Here is a 9,419-nt window from a genome sequence, read left to right on the forward strand (position 1 = left end):
TGGCCAGGAGATTATGGATTGAACTACAGCAAAGACAAGCCTAATTTGCCCTACAGTTCCAAAGAGTGACCCATGTATCCACATCAGTTTGGGATTTTATAGAAATATCATTAGATATGTTTGGACATCTTATCAGCCTATTCATTATAAATGTAGAACAAGTAACATCAAGTATTAGGTTGAATTTACAGTTTTACTGATGTTACTGAAGACTCCTCAAATTGATTCTTCTTTAGAATAGAAAATGCCTCAGTAGCCATTGAGACGTCATAACTGCCATATGCTCTATTTAAATCTAATTCTTTTTTTTGGGGGGGGGTCCGGACATGGGGGCCTGAACTCTGGGCCTGGGCGCTGTCCCTCAGCTCTTCAGCTCAAAGCTAGCACTGTACCACTTGAGCCACAGTGCCACTCCGGCTTTTTTCTTTTTGCTTATGTGGTGCTGAGGAATCGAACCCAGGGCCTCAGGCATGCAAGGCAAGCACTCTACCACTGAGCCACCATCCCAGCCCCTTAAATCTAATTCTTGTTAGGGATATCTCCATGCTGAAATAACCCTGCCAATCAACCTGCCACAAATTCTTGTATGTAGGAAATGCTCTTATAAACTTCAAGCTTTTATTGAATGGAAGAGTTCAGACATTACCCTCCCCACAAGGATTAAATGCCTAAAAAATAAGACATTTTGCTTCAATGCCTTTCTTTCATTTTCTGATACACATATGCAAGTAGGGAAGGATTCTGATGTAACAATAATACAATGGTGACTTGTAATAACACAATGTCTAGGATCTAGTGTTAATTCAGTTACTTACTAATTAGTTCCAAAGTGTGTGGATATTTATATTTCTCCTGGGTAAACTAATGAGCTCCAAGAAAATATCCCTAAGGAGCCTTCCAATTCAAATATCAATGTTTGTCTCAAAACGCTTTAAATTCTACACTCTTTAATGTGGACATAGAGTTATACTGTGGAACTTTTCTCCTCAGAGAGTAAGTACTACCCTATTGGTTAACATGGACAAAGTACCTTCATACATAGAATGGGTGTGTGCAAACAAGAAGTGGTAGATTGTCAATGTCTAGTGCATTGAGGTCCCTGGGTAAGGGTCATGAAATCATCAGGACACAGGGGATGCAGTGTGCAAACAGCAATTGCCACTGCATGCTGTGTTTTATTGTTAGTGGGTATTTAAAGACAAGCAAGCATAATCTTTGCCAAGATTTGGCTAGAAAACATTCACACAAAAAATTTCCACAGATACATTTTTACTTAACCTATGAGACAATGTCTAGGTACATTATTATCTAAACTATTTTAGAGCAAGCTCAAACCACTTCTCCAATCTCAGGAAAATGCCTGACCAGCTGTTTATCTATGCTTAAGCAAGCAGAAGAGCCACTTCCTCAGCTCTCAGGAATCTGTGACATGTGTCTGGAGATAGGGAGAGAGAACGTTTTCCCTCTCTAGCCTGGCATTCCAAGAGCTTTCCTAATCCCAAACACAGTCCTCAGACAATCCCGAGGCTGGAGCCTGCATCATTCTGTCCCCTCAACATAGACCCTGAGTCTTCACAATCTCCTTTTTTCTTTTGTTTTAAAAGTAAAGCTTTCCACAGGGTTATCATAGAAGCTTGCATTGGCTTCATAAAAATCAAATATAACAGCACAAGCGCAAACAGAATAATAACAATCATAATTTCCATACCACTAGCAGTATGTGAAATGCTTTGTAGTATTCCTTTCAGATCCAACTCTTCCAACTGTTTAATAAATGTATCAGCAATATTAGAAGCATCAACCTTTGTAAATTGTTTACCAAAAATATGTACATTAAATTGTAACTGAGCAATCAATTGAGCAGCAGTAGAATTTTTAGATAAATACTGTTGTATTATATTCCAATCATGTAAAGATTTATTATATTTTACATTAGTAATGTAAAAGGTAGTCGAATTTTAATCACATTTTAACAATAACTGTTTTTCCACAACCAATAACTTTTTTCCTAACCATCCCACTGTCTGTTTAACAACATTAATCTGTGTTTGTAATCAAGCATCAATTTCTACCTGTGAGACACACAATTCATGTGAATCCCGGTGCCATTCTTCCACAAAGTGTTTAGCTTGTAAGGAAGTGTGCAGGGCAATTCCAGACACCCCAGCAACAGTGGTAATAGCAATTAAGCTTAAAATCACAGCCACAATGGCTCCAATCATACGTTTTGTACGTTTTAGCAGTTTGGTAAAAATTCAATAACAACACTATCCAAAGGATTTTGGGACCATTCTCTTCCTAATTTAACAGGTAGCCAAATACAAGTTCCTTGTTGTAAAATCATAATACCATCACTGTCATTAAAATTAAGAGAGGAATTAACACAAGAATACAGGCGACAATTGAAACAAGAAATAGTAGGATAAAATGTAAAGTTTCCCATCAAAAATACATAAGGCAGGGATACACAAGCAGTTACATTATAAGATTTATACAAAGTAAAATTATAAGTGGACGCAGAGTTCGCCGTCCCCGAAAAACGATCCATTTGATAGCATCACGGGTTTTAGCGCCGCTGCGACCTTCCAAAGATGAGTTTGAACAGCAGTGGGTGCAGCCATGAAAGCCCATCGAGCATCTATAATGCCTCCATCTCCCCAGGCCATCAATCGAGCTCCAATTAATGGCATCCGGCATCCTAGTAACATTTGATAAATCACATCTGGTAATATTCCATTCTAAACATGTGTTAATAAACTGTCCAAAAGGTCCCCAATTAATGAAACTATTGAACTTTTTTCCAAATGTTCCTCTGCACTCTTGCCACACAAAAGGCTTATATTTTAAATCAATATAAGTAAAATCAGGGCACATAGGTAAGGATAACTCACCATCAAAGGTGACACTTTCCCAGCTACTATTAATGGACCAAGTAGTTAATCGCTGTAGCTGTTTTCTAGAATTGGAAGTGCGTTTCCCAGGTAAAACCCAATGTTGCCAATTCATAACTAAACAAGGAGGAGGCCCCAAACAAACAGGCAAGGAATGAGTATAGTAAGTAAAATTTAAAAAGCTACCATCATCCTTATTATAAAATGTCAAAATATTCCAAGGAGGAGATAAAATAGCAGGAACAGTATAGACGGTTATCTTCATGTCTCCCCAAACAACAGGTCCCAATAAAGGAGGGTTAGGAACAAAGGCCCAATAACTTACGTTAGCATTAGCATGGACAGAGTTTACAGTAAGCAGGGCACACATGGCCAGGAACAAGTTCTCAGCCGTGACAGGTTTACCAGTGTGACAGATTTACCAGTGCGTTGTAACATCTTTTGTCCTTCTCCAGTCAACTGTAACATCTTTTGTCCTTCTCCAGTCAACGTTTTAACCTGCCCCCAGGTGGGCAGCAGGGCTTTCTTCTTTCTCAACTGGTGGCTGATTCCTTGCAGGATCGGGCTGTCCTCACTGGGCCACGTCTGTATCCATCTTGCAGGAAGCCAGCATTATTTGCCATCCTGTGTAGACACAAAACCCTATCCTCGCCCCTTATGTAATAATGTTCCTAGTTGTCATTTTGTGTTCAATGTAATCTTAATCCTTATGGGAGCATTTAAATAAGGTTTTTCTGATATTTGTTCAAAATGGCGCTCAGCTCTAGTTAAAATATCTCTTTGTGGTAAGTTTAAAAAATTAAGAACAAAAAGAGCTTGATGTAAAATTGTTTTAGGATTTTGCATGGAAAACCACAAAATATCCATACCTTTATCCAACCTTTTCCTCCTTTTTAATTTTTTAATTTGTTGTTTTAGTGTGCCATGAACTCGTTTAATAATGGCTTGTCCTTGGGGGTTATATTCTATTCCTGTAATATGTACCACATCATAAAGTTCACAAAATCTTTTAAATTTAATACTTTTATAGGCTGGTCCATTATCAGTCTTTATTTTGGCAGGCACTCCCATAATGGCAAAAGCTTCCAATAAGTGTTCTATTACATGGTTAACAGTTTCTCCCATAAGGGCAGAAGCCCAAACAAATTTAGAATAAGTATTTATTGTAGCATGTACAAAGGAAAAACGGCCAAAGGCTTGCACATGGGTTATATCCATTTGCCAGAGCTCATTAGGTTGTAATCCTCGAGGATTTACTCCAGCAGGTACAACTCTTAAATGCATTGATCTGCAAATAGGACACCTTTTTATAATTTGTTTAGCTTGAGAATAAGGTATTTTATAATGCATATGTAAATAGCCAGCATTTGTATGTAAATGAGCATGATCCTGTTCAGCAGAAGCAAAACTAATTTATCGACCTGATTATTGCCATATACAAGGTACCCAGGTAATGAAGAGTGAGCCCTAATATGAGTTACAAACACTTTGGCATTACGTTGTTGTAGTAATGCTTGTAATTGTTTAAATAATTGGTTTAGCTGGGGTTTAGATGAATAAGTAACAGCAGTGACTGTATTAGTCACAACTCCTACAGCATAGGCAGAATCAGTAACAATATTAATATCTCCCACAAAATCTTGTAACACTTTAATAATAGCAAAAAGTTCATTTTGTTGAACTGATGTTAAAGTAGTTGTTTGTACCCAATGTTTATTTTTTGTCCAATAAGCACTTTTTGTTTTGGAGCCATCTGTAAAAATGGTAAGAGCAGTGGGAATAGGGGCCTTGGTAATTATATCATTAATGACAAATTGTTGTTTATGCAAGCAATCCCACAATCTACCCTTGGGGAAATGATAGGAAAATTGTCCAGTAAAATTTACTAATGCTATTTGTAGCATTTCAGACATGTTTAACAAATATTCTACTTGGTCTTTTGGCAAAGGAAAAATAATTTTAAATCATACCCTGATAGGGTAAATACCCGTTGCCTGGCCTGTTGAATAATAATTGCCAACTGTTGTTTATAAGGCATACTATTTTTTGTAAATCTATGCTGTGTATAAATCCATTGTAATGGTAGCTCATTTTGTCCTAAAATTCCTGTTGGGTATTTCCATGTATCTAAAATATATAAATTTATGGGTTGATTTAGCGTTACTCAATGTAAAAACATTTCTTTTATTCTCTGTTCTATAAATTGTAATTTTTTTTAGCTTCCTTAGTTAAAGTTTTTTTGCTATGTAAATCAGGATCCCCTTGTAACAAAGAAAACAAATTATGTAACTGATAAGTAGAAATTTTTAAGGCCAGTCGCATCCAATTAATATCTCCTAATAGCTTTTGAAAATTATTTAACATGTGTAATTGATCACGTCATAAAGATATTTTTTGAGGTGTCACTGTTTGTCTAGAAACAACATATCCTAAATATTTTACCACCGTATCCTTTTGTATTTTTTAGGTGCTATCATTAATCCAAAATCTTTAAATATAAAGGGAAAGCATCTTTTATAGGAATTTTTTTATTGTTTATTTTTGATCTATACTCCCTTGCCCAGTGCTCCCCTTTTTAACATTTAGGGTAAATTTTTGGTCTTCTCTTGTTAACTCCAGTAGCTTTTTTACAACTTTTTTTTATTTGACCACATCCAAAACACTTTAGATTAGAGGGTTTTGTTTGCAAAGCATGCCAGGTAGTGGCCATAGTTTCAGCAAACACCTGCATACGCCTGAATTCAGATATAATATCTCTGCAGGCCCTCAAATATGTATTCACATCCCCAGATTCTTTAATAGGCAATAGGGCCCGTCTACAGTCCTCACTAGCATTCTCATAAGCCAACATGCGCAGCAGTTGTTGACTTGCAGCCTCTCCCACAACAGTACGTTCCAAGGTCAATTTCAATCGCGATAAAAATTTAACATAGGGTTCATTAGGTTTTTGAATTACTTTAGTCCAAAAGCCATAATGCTCTCCTACCGGTCAAATCCTTTCCCATGCCTCAATACCTATGTCTCTTAACTGCTCATGGATCTCTTCAGGAGAGTTCACTTGCATATGAGCATCTGCATATAGTTCTGTTCCACAAAACATGGGAAAGGTTATGACCTGTAGGCGTGGGTTACTGCTCTGTGCATTTTGTCTAGCCCTTTCTGTACATAACTCAGTAAACCACATTTGCCATCGTAGGTATTCAGGTTCCTTAAGCAAGGCTCTACAAAGCATCTTCCAATCCTCAGGAGCAAAATTATTGTAATGTTGAGCAAGCCCATTAAGCAATTCCTTAACATAATGAGACTGCTGACCATACAACGTCACTGCCTTCTTGAGTTTACTAATATCATCAACAGCAACACCTTTATATCTGGCTGGTTGAGCTATACCATTCATAGGGCGTGGTCGAATTACAGGATAAGAAAAAATAAACATTTCATCATCAAACTCACTGTCTGAGCCCTCTGTTTTGTGAGGGAGTGACGCTGTAAAGATTGCATCGGCCAGCGGAGGAGCCAAAGGCTGCTTTACTTTCACTTTCTCAGGTTCTCCTTTCACTCTGCTAATTTCCAACTCCATATGTTGTAATTTTGATAAAATCAATTCCATTTGCTCAGACATTTTATTACACTTTCAGTTTGTTCCTTTTAAGCCTTTTTTACCTCTTGTTTTTTCTCTGTTAATTGCAATGCATCCTTATCTATTGTGTCCTTAACCTCAGAGTCCAATTGTAAATCTACAATAGAAGGAGTGGCCTCTTTCTTTAAGTCCGCTATTAATCTTTCCTCATTCAAGACTTTAAAAAGGGTATGTAAAATAGCCCAAATGGACCAAAATCTAATAGGAATCTTTTCCCCTTCTCAAACAGCTCTTTCTTCATTATTTTTTACTCGTTTCCAATTATCAACATATAATGTTCCTTCATCGGGGAACCAAGGATTCCATTCCCTAACTACATTAATACACATTTCTATGTCAGAAGAAGAAATATTTACACCATAAGCAGCAAGTAAATGTTTAAGCATATGTAAGTACGGAGTAGACCTAACTTGTCCCATCACCCTGTAATTAAAAGTACTTACCTGAATATCCCTTCCTGAATTCAACAATGCAGGGTCCCTGTTCAGGCGCCAATCGTCAACGTCTAGTGCGTCGGGGTCCCTGGGTAAGGGTCACGAAATCACCAGGACACGGGATGCAGCGTGCAAACAGCAATTGCCACTGCATGCTGTGTTTTATTGTTAGTGGGTATTTAAAGACAAGCAAGCATAATCTTTGCCAAGATTTGGTTAGAAAACATTCACACAAAAAATTTCCACAGATACATTTTTACTTAACCTATGAGACAATGTCTAGGTATATTATTATCTAAACTATTTTAGAGCAAGCTCAAACCACTTCTTCAATCTCAGGAAAATGCTTGCCCAGATGTTCATCTATGCTTAAGCAAGCAGAAGAGCCACTTCCTCAGCTCTCAGGAATCTGTGACATGTGTCTGGAGATAGGGAGAGAGAACGTTTTCCCTCTCTAGCCTGGCATTCCAAGAGCTTTCCTAATCCCAAACACAGTCCTCAGACAATCCCGAGGCTGGAGCCTGCATCATTCTGTCCCCTCAACATAGACCCTGAGTCTTCACAGTAGATGAACAATGTTCTTAGCAGTTTGTACAGATGAAATGGAAATAGAGCAACTGTGACATCAAAAGGAACATGCAAAAAAGACAAAGGCACAAAGTAGAATGTGCCAAAGAAATGCTGAGGTACAATTTCAAATAATGTGCTTAGGTGTGAGGGTGTGTTCAAAGTACAGCATCAGACAATATGTTGGATACCTTGAGAAAAAACTGCATTAAAACATTCTGGGACTATCATACAAGCAGAAGCCCGTTACGCTGACTCTAATCAGCCACAACATCATCAATTTAGGGAGTATTTTCCAAGAGCATACTGAGAAAAAAGGGCTCATCACAATTAGTGTTCAGGTTGAAGTAATGACAATCACATAGCTTTTCTTATAAGTCTTCATTTATTTTGGAGCATTAAAGTGGGAAAAGCCAAGTAAATATTTTGCATGTATCTAAATTAAGTGGGATGTATTATATTGGTCTTTCTTTAACGTGGAAGTTATAGGTTATGTCTTTTTATACTGTAAGTTGAGACAATTATCTGCTTTCTGTTATTTTATTTTCTTCCCCTTCTTTTGCCTTTCCACTTAAAGAGACATATTTGAGCTTGCAATTCTAAATCCTTCAAAATTATCTGAATTTCTTCATACTTCTGGCAGCCTCCTATATCTTTCTCAAGGGAATATCTTCTCACTACCATTTTTATCCCATATGATATTGGATATCTTCCTGCCTAATTCAGTGCAAGATTAGACTCATCCAGATATCTCAACACTTGTACCACCATAAAATCCTATCTTACTTAGAAATCATGATTTTAGTATGTCTGGTGGCATCTGTCATTTTTGAATGACCCTAATTGATACTTACATGCAAGCATGTTTTAAACCAATATGCCTCTCAGTAGATGAATGAATCGGCAAAATGTGGTATATATATATATATATATATATATATATATATATATATATATATATATATACACACACACACACACACACATATATATATACATATAAATATATATATATATATATATATATATATATATGGTGGAATTCTATGCTTCCAATTCATAAGAAAATGGAAAGACTTGGAAAAATCCTAAGTAAAATAAGCAAGACACAAAGAAACAGATTTCATGGTTTCCCTCATGCAATAAGTAAGAAATGTCTAACATAGTCCTAGCAGATGAGCAGAATGGCTCAATAGCTATGTATATATGATCATATAAGATCATGCTGAGCAAAATGAACTCCTAGATATGGAAACAGAGGTTTTTCTTTGTGGTTGTTGTTTTTAATGTACAATGTGATTTCTTTTTTTCATTTGTGTTTTTCCCCTATGTTTTATTCCCTGCTGTATTTGATTTCAGGACCCTGTGTATTGTATATACATTTATCTTAATTTGTCAAGGGAAGAGGAACAACAAAATGATGAGACAAAGGGCAAACCAGTGCAATAGCAATACTCACAAGACAATATGTTGGAAATTTACATTACAACTTGTGAGGGGTATTGGAGTGAAGGAAAAGTGTGAGAAAAATGAGGGGGGAGGTAAAAAAGTTCGACATGTTATGTATTCACTACCTTACAGTTACTGCAACTCCTTCAATACATCACCTTGACAATAAAATTAAATAAAAAAATAAGCACATAAAATATAATTTCACTGTATTGGTATAGTAAAATTATTCTATGTGTATTAACTTTTTAAAAAATGAACACTATTTGGCATCTATTTGAATTCATTACCCCTTCTTTTCAGAGGGTCATCAACTTGAATGTTATCCAATATTTTCACAATATACTTGCCATTATATTGAAAAAAACATAATTTTAGTATTGTCCCATAGTAAAACAGAAAAGTTTAATTCTATGGAAACTGCTAACTTTTAAAACT

The 9,419-nt window shown here is 36.4% G+C and overlaps 1 long non-coding RNA gene across 1 annotated transcript; it reads right to left on the reverse strand.

Annotated features, from left to right (window-relative positions):
* Positions 1 to 1,136: 1,136 nt before the first annotated feature.
* On the reverse strand, positions 1,137 to 7,521 carry LOC138824125 (uncharacterized). The gene is made up of 2 exons (XR_011371007.1): positions 6,975 to 7,521; positions 1,137 to 3,515 (listed from the first exon to the last, which is right to left on the reverse strand). It is a non-coding gene; the product is annotated as an uncharacterized lncRNA (long non-coding RNA).
* Positions 7,522 to 9,419: the final 1,898 nt, after the last annotated feature.

The sequence above is a fragment of the Dipodomys merriami genome, unplaced genomic scaffold (genome assembly GCF_024711535.1).
Source record: "Dipodomys merriami isolate MVZ:Mamm:240054 unplaced genomic scaffold, mDipMer1.0.p SCAF_1261, whole genome shotgun sequence".
Taxonomy (NCBI): domain Eukaryota; kingdom Metazoa; phylum Chordata; class Mammalia; order Rodentia; family Heteromyidae; genus Dipodomys; species Dipodomys merriami.